General features: G+C 42.4%; 2 pseudogenes; both read left to right on the top strand.

Moving 5' to 3' along the window:
- The first annotated feature begins 1,085 nt into the window (after positions 1 to 1,085).
- Positions 1,086 to 2,375, top strand: LOC130099660 (NADH-ubiquinone oxidoreductase chain 4-like; annotated as a pseudogene).
- A 558-nt stretch (positions 2,376 to 2,933) lies between these two features.
- On the top strand, positions 2,934 to 3,933 carry LOC130099623 (cytochrome b-like; annotated as a pseudogene).
- The last annotated feature ends 6,651 nt before the right edge of the window (positions 3,934 to 10,584 follow it).

The raw sequence follows: 10,584 nt of genomic DNA, 5'->3' as shown, positions 1-10,584 counted from the left end.
GCAGGTGTTTTTTTCTATTTGCACGCGTTTTTTTTCTATTTGCATGTGTTTTTTTCTATTTGCATGTGTTTTTTTCTATTTGCACGCATTTTTTTTCTATTTGCATGTGTTTGCTTCAGTTGCAGCGCGTTGAGCTGTCTCGGCCACCGTAGGTTTAATGCTACAAAATATGCCCGATGTTAATTACTGCACTTGCCGCCCAGAACACAAGAGAACATCCCAATCGAGTGAAGGGATTTGTGGAAACTGAAATGGAATCACACATCTTACCTAATTCAGACTAAAACACATCTATTTAGCCTCACATACTGACTTTATTTGTAGTTCATACTGTTTTAATACCCTGTATGTTCTTTCTCATTTTTAGGAAAAGCACTTAATTGCCATTGTTTATTTCTATACCAAATGTCATACACTTGCAATGAAGCTAAAAATATAAACAACTACATCATTATGTTGATATCCTATATTTTTACAATAAAACTTACGACAAACATGTCTTCTAATATCCTCAGTTGTTGCGTATACTGAGCTGCATCGAACACATTTGTAAATTACTTTCCTTGAACCCATTGTGCGAGTTCTCTTTAATACCGCGTGCTTTATATACATGTTGCTGCTGATTGGACTGCAGTTCTGACACACCCACCAAACAAGAGAAAACGCATCTCAAACCCTGTTGCACACCGGTGCACGCCGTTTCCAGGAAACATGACGTTCAACCCGGAAACCGTAGCAAAACGTTGCGCACCGTTTTGAACTTGAACGTGCCCCTGGTGTTACATAGCTGCGGCTAGCCAGCTGGTGTAATTACTGAAGCCAGGTGATTCTACTTCTGAGCTGGCAAGATGGCTGGTTCACATGTACCATGTGCCAGTATTCTGCTAACACAGGGCCAGGCCACAGTGCATATTGGCATTATAATATCATAGGAGTGTATGTGAATAGCAATTAAAGTGACCAATTAAAGAGACCACTCACCATTTCTCCAGTGTAACAATTCCACGCTGAGTCTAGAACTGTCACAGGGCCCTATTTTAACGATCTGAAACACAAGTATCAAACGCGAAGGCGTTTAATGATTAATGATTTTAGCCAGTCAAAACCATATCAACCCTGAGCCGATTAGCCGCAACGTCTATACATCACACTTCTAACCTCACTGCAGGCTTTCCTAATCATAGCTTTCGGCGCCAGAAATCATCATATTCTATATTATATTTGAAGCCACACTTATCCCGGCCCTTATTATTATTACCCGATGGGGTAATCAGACTGAGCGCCTCAGCGCAGGTACCTACTTTCTATTTTATACCTTAGCAGGGTCCCTCCCGCTTTTAGTGGCCCTACTTCTACACCAGCAATCCACAGGGACTCTGTCCCTATTGGTCATCCAATATGCCCAACCATTATTACTAGACTCCTGAGGTCACAAGATCTGATGAGCGGGTTGCTTGATCGCCTTTTTAGTGAAAATACCCCTGTATGGAGTGCACCTATGATTACCAAAAGCGCACGTAGAAGCCCCCGTTGCGGGATCTATAGTACTAGCAGCAATTCTACTAAAACTTGGGGGGTACGGGATAATACGAATAATAATTATACTAGACCCGCTCTCTAAAGAACTAATTTACCCATTCATTATTCTAGCACTATGGGGCATCATCATAACAGGCTCTATTTGCCTACGACAAACCGACCTCATATCACTAATCGCCTACTCCTCTGTAAGCCATATAGGACTTGTAGCAGGAGGCATTCTAATTCAAACCCCCTGAGGATACTCAGGAGCAATTATTCTAATGATTGCCCACAGACTAGTATCCTCTATACTATTCTGTCTAGCTAATACGGCTTATGAACGAACCCATAGTCGAACTATAGTTCTTGCTCGAGGATTACAAGTAGTCTTCCCACTGATAGCAGTATGGTGATTTATTGCGAACCTGGCCAACCTAGCATTGCCCCCACTCCCTAACCTAATAGGGGAACTTATAATTATTACAACTCTATTTAACTGGTCCCCCTGAACCATTGCACTCACCGGATTGGGAACATTAATCACCGCGGCCTACTCCCTTTATATGTTATTGATGTCCCAACACGGGCCAACGCCGGACCACATCATAAAACTCCCACCATTCCACACCCGAGAACATCTACTAATGGCCCTTCACCTTATTCCAGTGATTCTCCTTGTAACAAAGCCGGAGCTTATGTGAGGGTGATGTTACTAGTAAGTATAGTTTAACCAAAATATCAGATTGTGATTCTGAAGACAGGGGTTAAAACCCCCTTACTCACCAAAGAAGGACAGAAATCAGTAAGTACTGCTAATACTTATGCACAGAGGTTAAAATCCTCGGCTTCTTTACGCTTCTGAAGGATAACAGCTCATCCGTTGGTCTTAGGAACCAAAAACTCTTGGTGCAAATCCAAGCGGAAGCTATGACCCCGACAGCCCTAGCCATATCATCCTCATTCCTTTTAATCCTCACAGTTCTTGTTCTCTCACTACTCATAATGCTAAGCCCAAACCCTCGAAAACCAGAATGGGCAGCCACACACGTTAAAACTGCCATCAGCACTGCATTCTTCATCAGCCTATTACCACTTATAATTTTTCTGGACCAAGGAATAGAAAGTATTACTACAAACTGACAGTGAATAAATACACAAGTATTTGACACAAACATTAGCCTTAAATTTGACCACTACTCCCTTATTTTCACCCCTATTGCCCTCTATGTAACGTGATCAATCTTAGAGTTTGCACTATACACTCCGACCCCAACATTAACCAGTTCTTCAAGTATTTACTCTTGTTCCTGGTAGTCATAATTATTCTCGTTACAGCTAACAATATATATTCCAACTATTTATCGGCTGGGAAGGAGTTGGAATCATGTCCTTCCTACTCATTGGCTGATGACATGGACGAGCAGACGCCAATACAGCAGGCCTCCAAGACTTTAACCGAGACCAATAACTTGAAGAAACACCGTTGTAATTCAACTACAGGAACAATAATGGCAAGCCTACGAAAAACCCACCCACTAATAAAAATCGCTAATGATGCACTAGTCGACCTTCCAACACCATCTAATATTTCAGCACTATGAAACTTCGGATCCCTCCTAGGATTATGCTTAATTACTCAAATCCTAACAGGACTATTCCTGGCCATGCATTACACCTCTGATATCTCAACTGCATTTTCATCAGTAACACACATCTGTCGGGACGTTAACTATGGCTGACTCATCCGGAACATACATGCTAACGGAGCATCATTCTTCTTTATCTGTATTTACATACACATTGCCCGTGGCCTATACTACGGGTCATACCTTTATAAAGAGACCTGAAATATCGGCGTAGTTCTACTTCTTCTAGTTATAATGACAGCCTTTGTAGGCTATGTACTCCCATGAGGACAAATATCTTTTTGAGGTGCCACCGTGATTACAAATCTACTATCAGCAGTCCCTTATATGGGCGACGCCCTTGTCCAATGGATTTGAGGTGGCTTTTCAGTACATAACGCAACGTTAACACGATTCTTCGCCTTCCACTTCCTATTTCCATTCGTCATCGCCGGTGCGACGGTTCTGCATTTACTATTTTTACACGAAACGGGATCTAACAACCCTGCCGGATTAAATTCCGACGCAGATAAAATCTCTTTCCACCCATACTTTTCATACAAAGACCTCGTTGGCTTTGTACTAATACTATTAGCTCTCACATCCCTAACATTATTCTCCCCAACCCTACTCAGCGACCCAGAGAATTTCACCCCAGCAAATCCGCTGGTTACCCGCCACACATCCAACCGGAGTGATACTTCTTATTTGCCTACGCCATTCTACGATCTATTCCGAACAAGCTAGGAGGGGTCCTAGCTCTATTATTTAGCATTCTGGTACTATTGGTAGTGCCAATTTTACACATTTTATCTTTGAGGCCGGATCTCGGATCTCGCCCGACGCAAATCTAAAATAGGTTGGTCTGAAGTAGCTACATTACTCATAGGTGTGGTTTGGGCGTAACGTGCAATAAAACAATCAGAGCGTCTTCTCACATTCTCTTTAAGAGCAGGCGGGCTTGTTCCATGCCGGATTGCTATTATAATGGCGGATTTGCCAGGCGCACGCCAGGAGCGGTTCACAGCCGAGGAGACCGACGTTCTCGTCAGGGCCATAAAAGACAAAGAAGTGACATTGTATGGGGATGGGAGAAACCCACCCAAATTAGCTTCAGTTAAACAGGCGTATAATAATTAGGGTAAATGTGTAGGCCTAAGCTAGATTTATGCCTATTTTTCACATCTTCCTGGACACCACAATGATTTCCCTCGTGTGTTAATATTTTTCCTTGTAATAATGTATGATTTGCAAAAATGAGAACTGCTGCGTCTGTGTAGATGAGAGAAGCAAAGTGTATGTGCATTGTGCACACACTACATTATGGCCAAGCATGCGCCCTTAAAATAACATCTGAATAACGCGCCACTGATTTTAGACTAGGTTTTTCCTGGTCAGTAGCGGAATTGTTTTGTGGAACTGCAAAATAGCACCAGCGAACGTTTGCGCCGGAACACGCCTCCTCTTTTCGTTGAGCCGCCCCCAGGAGCGCAAGTTCATTCCCTAATTTACCGACGTGCGTCTGTAGAGGGAAAAGTCCGCTGTGCGTCGGGTGCAAAATAGGAATGATACATGCGTCGATGTACAAAGTCAATTGCGCTGGGTGCAAGATAGGGCCCACGGTGTGTTGCAGACAAACACACGAAGATGACGAAGAGTTCAAACACTGAGGGCCAGATGTACGTACATTTGCGAACGTATGATGTGATGTGATGTGAAACCGCAGTGTGAGTGTTATGTACCAAACCTGCAGTTCATCAGGTAATCAGCGCCTGTCCCCACCCACTATACCGTAAATTGCGCGTATTTAAACGCGCAATTGAATGGGCCTCCTCCTCTCACTGCTGATGCTATGACCTATTTGAAATGATCCTGATGCCAATAATTGTAATGTAGCGAGGAGTTTAACAACTTCTGGAATGGAATGTGAACGCTGAGTCGGAGATTCTATGTCATCTTTGATTTCTTCCAGTAACTGTAATATTGCGTAGCTGCTTAATCTGACTTAGTCTTAATGATTTTGTTTTCACTCAACTGAAAAATTGTGATTCTTGTGGCAAAAATCTTTTCAGCTCGTCTCCTTAGCCTATGTCTTCATCTTGCTCGGATTACTGCTGTCATTTCACCAGGAGGCATATGCCAGGAAACCCGCTTTCTAAGTTACACCTGCTTTTAAGATACGGAGAATTTTCAGCGCAAAATAGAGGCGCTCTTTCACCGGCTGCTTTTTCTGTACATAACGCGGAATACATAATTAGGCGCCGTTTACGGTTCCCATCTCTTTATGTGACACTCCCACTTTCCCCTTGACCATCCCATGAATGCATATGCATGACACGAAAAGCACATTTTGCCATTTTCAGTTCCCGCGACAGGCAGTCTGCGCTTTCATCTCGGTGCGTCCCGTTCGTACATACTTCGCCATGGTTTTATGCGCACTTTGCGAAACAAATACACCTGAAGTGGGTGCAAAAGCGTTAGTACATCTGGCCCTGAGTTTAATAATAATTCACAATTCCAAAGTAAAAGTAGATAGCTTGCTCACAATGTAAACTTGGCTGATGACATCCGTGGGATGAACGATGGAGATGGAACCGATGTCAGGGGATCCCAGGGAGCAGACGAACAGCCGATGGACTTGAGCGACACCGCTGGCACAGGAGACCGAGGCGCATCCACAGCGAATAGCGTCCAAGGTTGAAGCCAGCATGCCCGAGGACTTAGGCGGAGCCGAAGCTACCGACGACCAAAGTGGAGCCGAAGGGAGGGCGGATCCCGCTGGAGCCGAAGGGGTGGAGAGATGGAGCACAGCGGGTGGCTCATAAGTCCGCGGCGCAGGTAGGGTGACGGCTATCCGAAGTCGAGCCAGATGGACGAGGGAGCCTGGTGGAGCTGCAAGGCCGAGGGTCTCTGGTGGATCCGAGGGTGGGAGGAAGATGCTTCGGCGAAGCTGGTGATTGCACAACCTTAGGCTTCACAACAGCACAAGGCATCACAGGGGAAGACAAAGGGCTGCAGGCATCCAGCTGAGGTGGGGCTGAAGGACTGGCTGAGCTCTGTGGTGAGAGGGAGAGATAGGGAAGTTGGATGGGATGAATGACAGTAATTCAAAGTCCATACAGTTTGAAGACTCCGTCTTAAAGCTGGACTGTACCAGCTGTTGGAGGCAGTACCTCAGTGTCCCATTCTATCAGCCAGTCCTGTTAGTCCAAGTCCACCAGTATTCCCTCTGCCACAGATGTTGCTGATTCACACCCTGGTCAGACTCACTCTGGGTCTCCGGGGCGATGGTCGGCGCTGTCCTCACTCGTTTGGGCTCTGGCTCACTCATCGCAGCGGGCAGGTGCTCTCCATCTGCGGGGGGTCATGCGAATTCTCCGCGGTGCTGGGTGATGGTTGGCTGGGCTCTGTAGTCTGGATCAGGGGTAGATGCTCTCTGGACACCTGATGATAGCCTCCCTCCATTCAAGTCAGTGGGTGTCTTGGTGATCTACTGGATGTAATTCACCCTGATCCAATACAACGACTTGATTGTCTCGTCGTCAAAAGGAGCGCTGACGGCGAGACAGCAAAATTCCACTGTAAAGTCCATTAAATCAAGGCCTCTCTGACAGTAAACCTTGCTGCAGAATCCATATCTGGTCCGGTCTTCTGTTACTGTGTGTTGCAGACAAACATACAAAGATGAAGAAGAATTCAAATACTGTTTAATAATAATTCAGAATTCCAAAGTAACAGAAGAAAGCTTGCTAACACACTCTAACTCAGATGAGACCGGACACTGAACAAAGGAAACGAAGGAACTTACAGTAAGTAGTAGTACAAACAATGTTAATTAATGATACACAGCTGAACATGAGAACAATCATATCAGTAACCATGGTAACTAAAGAGTGGCGGGAAAATCAAAACAAAGGACCACATGTGACTGATGAAAACAAACTCCATTATAAGTCCATGATAATGAAACAGACAGAACATATACGTGACAATAACACAACTATACAGCACAAACGGTTTGCTAAAAAATCCTGCAGTATCCATGTTTTCCCAATGAAACAGGAAGTAGAATGTCCCCCAGTGACCGATATTTTAACTACCTCCTCTCAACTTGCTCAACATTTTGAATTTACAATTAGCTCACATATTACTCACACTGTGAGTATCACAGAATGGTGGGATGTCACTGTGTCTGTGATCATCACATGATCACAGGTGTTAACTGGCTGACAAGCATTCGATTACTTTCCCAGCTGTTATGTTAACTGAAGACATAACTGAATGCATTTAAGTTAAAAAGTCACCAAGAATGACATTTTTACATATTTTTGCGTGTATTCAAGAGCACGCTCGAAGCCCAAAGTAGCCTGTACTTGTCGTTTTTTTTTTTTCTCCGGTTGTTGAACAGTGTCTCTTTCACTGCTCAATACGCTTTTACACGTGACGTTACATGATTCGAATGATTTGGATGTTACGTATGGGTGACAGCACACCGCTTTAAAGGAAAGGAATGGAAAGTGGCAAAAACTAAACTTAAAACCCTAAATCATTCTTGAGAGCAAGGGGGTCCCCTGGTGGTTCGGGGGCTCTACGCAGCTTGCGTACTTTGCGTATAGGGAGAACCAGCACTGGTTTCAGAACTGAAATGTACTAGTTGTGGAAATTTACTGGTCGCCGTGGCCAGGTTGTGGAAAAACACAGTCGTTGCATAACCTTCCTTGACGCTGGATTTGCAGAGAGACTGAAATTGAAAAATGACGCTGTGCCTTGGAACGGTGCAACACGAATGTGAGTAAAAAAGTTTTTACTGTGTCACTATTGCTTTGTTACAGATCGTTTGATATGTACTGATCATGTGTACATGTCTAACCAAAATCAACAGTGACCAGTGATTTCTGATATGTAATGATTCATGTACAGTCTTATGTTCTTTGTCTATGTGTCAGTAATAACACAGACAAAGTGTGTTATTCAAACTTTTTGAATTTATTCAAACCAGTGACTAAACGGTCAACTTCACATTGTTTCTCTTAGTAGGATGAACATAATTTGTTATTTAAATTGTGATTAAATTATTCATAGAATGCGATCAAAGAACGTTCCCTTTACAATCGCTAGAGCTGTCAATCACACGAGTTTACTCTCGCCAAAACTCCCGTTATAATCAATGAATCTCTTATTTACATTGTACTTGCACTGTTAGTTATGATGAAACCATTCGTGAGACTACAGAAATCGAGTTGCAATGATGAGATCACTATTCATACTCTCAACATGTCTGTGATCGGCTACAATGCTCATCACTGCAACCTTTCATGCCACGATCTAAATATAATGCTGTAGATTTAAATATAATGTTGTAGATTTAAATATAATGTTGTAGATCTAAATATAATGCTATAATCAACACTTTACACGGTTAGTTAACCTTGAGAGCTGTAATAGTGAAAATGTATAAAAAGTTTTCGAGAGAGTTCCATATGTAATTCTTAGCTATTTCATATGCAAAGATGTTAGCCAATCACAGCAGTGGGCATTTACATAAGTCTCACCGCAGACACGGCCCTTCAAACAGAGCGTTCAAATAAGAGGGCTAAAATCAGGGTAGGAAAAATACCTTTTATTTCTAAATTATGACAATTGTTGATGTAAAACTCATACTAACATTATACGTCCGCCCCAGGAAACATTATAAAATAAAAAAATAATGCAGTTCATGACCCCTTTAATCTCCTACATGATTGAAAAGACAGGCATTTAAACTCTGCATTGAAAAGGCTTGGTGTGGCTGATAAGAATGTTAATCCTTGGGCTAAATTAGCTTGTGTGAACATTACAATGTACAATCTAATTGAAATGTCGTTTACAGTATATTGTACCTTAACCCATGCAGCGTTTAGCATGGCAAGGTTTTCCATTTATAACTCTTAAAGGATTGTGGCTTTTCATATGAACATTTAAGCTGTTGTTCTCAAGCTGATTTTAGATTTGGACTAAGCAAGCAGATGAGACATGTGAGAACACACACCAAAAGACACACACTCTTAAAAATAAAGCTTCTTTATTGGCATCTATTCTATGGTTTCATGAAGAACCTTTAACATCCATGGAACCTTTCAATTTCACAAAATGTTCTTTGTAGTGGAAAAATGATCTTAAAGGTGCAGTCTGTAAAAATGACAGCTAGTGGTCGAATTAACTGCAGTCCAAATTCAAAATCTCGGAGATCGTTGTTTCCCCCACCCCCTCCTCCTCAGACTCGATGCTCACATGTGTTGCCACAGTTTGAGGACACGCAAGAGGAACGAGTGCAATTGACAATGAAAGCTGAGGAGACTTACACACTGTAAGTTGATGAGTTGATTTATCCATGTTTTAATATGCTCTTAAGATTTTTAGATGGATACCGAGGCTTTTTAGGTTGGGTAAAATCTGTAAAAAAGGTTTGTTTGCTCGTTTACAAGACTGCAATACGCTGTGTTTCCTGCCAACTGGCATCCCGGGGTGTTGAAATACAATTGGGTGGACTGGCAGTGGGAGACATCACACAGACTAAAACAAAAACAGACATTCCAACACGGAACGCACATTTCAAAGTAAAATAACTGGCTGTAGAAGTATATTTCCTAAATATCTGCAAACATATTGTGGTATTTTTATGCTTTAGTAGAGTGAAAAAGTTACATACAACACCTATATTAAAACAGCACCAGACTATATTAAAATGTTATTTACACTAAAAAATGTTTTTTTAAGAACCCTGAAAGGTTCATTCTGGAACCCAAAAGGATTCTTCTATAATGGTATTGCCGTGAAACCCCCGTTTGGAACACTTATTTTAAAGAGCGCACATACTTTTGTAATAATTGTAATATTGTATTTGACTCTGTTTCTTTGTTTTTATATGTGCATGTTTGAGTTCCTTTGTTAGCATGTGTCAAAACATTTGCAAATATTTAATATACTCGCACTGGTCTATCTAGACTAAAGATTTAGAAAGCACATGACTGCATGGTGTGTGTGTCTCTCTCTCTCTCTCTCTCTCTCTCTCTCTCTCTCTCTCTCTCTCTCTCTCTCTCTCTCTCTCTCTTCCTCCCTCCCTCTCGCCGTTTGTACTGTGTTGCTCTCGTTCCAATAATTAACTACTGATTCTTTGTCTTTATAAAATAAACTAGGGAAGGGCTTTTAAATACATTGGTTACCATGACATTATCTCTGTTCTCTCTCTCTCTCTCTCTCTCTCTCTCTCTTCTCTCTCTCTCTCTCTCTCTCTCTCTCTCTCTCTCTCTCTCTCTCTCTCTCTCTCTCCCTCCCTCCCCCCGTTTGTACTGTGTTGCTCTCGTTCCAATAATTAATAAAATAAACTAGGGAAGGGCTTTTAAATACATTGGTTACCATGACATTATCTCTGTTCTCTCTCTCTTCTCTCTCCCTAATA

Source organism: Rhinichthys klamathensis, unplaced genomic scaffold, assembly GCF_029890125.1.
Source record: "Rhinichthys klamathensis goyatoka isolate OS25496 unplaced genomic scaffold, OSU_Roscu_1.1 h1tg000232l_1, whole genome shotgun sequence".
Lineage (NCBI taxonomy): Eukaryota > Metazoa > Chordata > Actinopteri > Cypriniformes > Leuciscidae > Rhinichthys > Rhinichthys klamathensis.
Note: the sequence above shows the minus strand (reverse complement) of the source record. Positions and strands in the feature narration are given on the sequence as shown.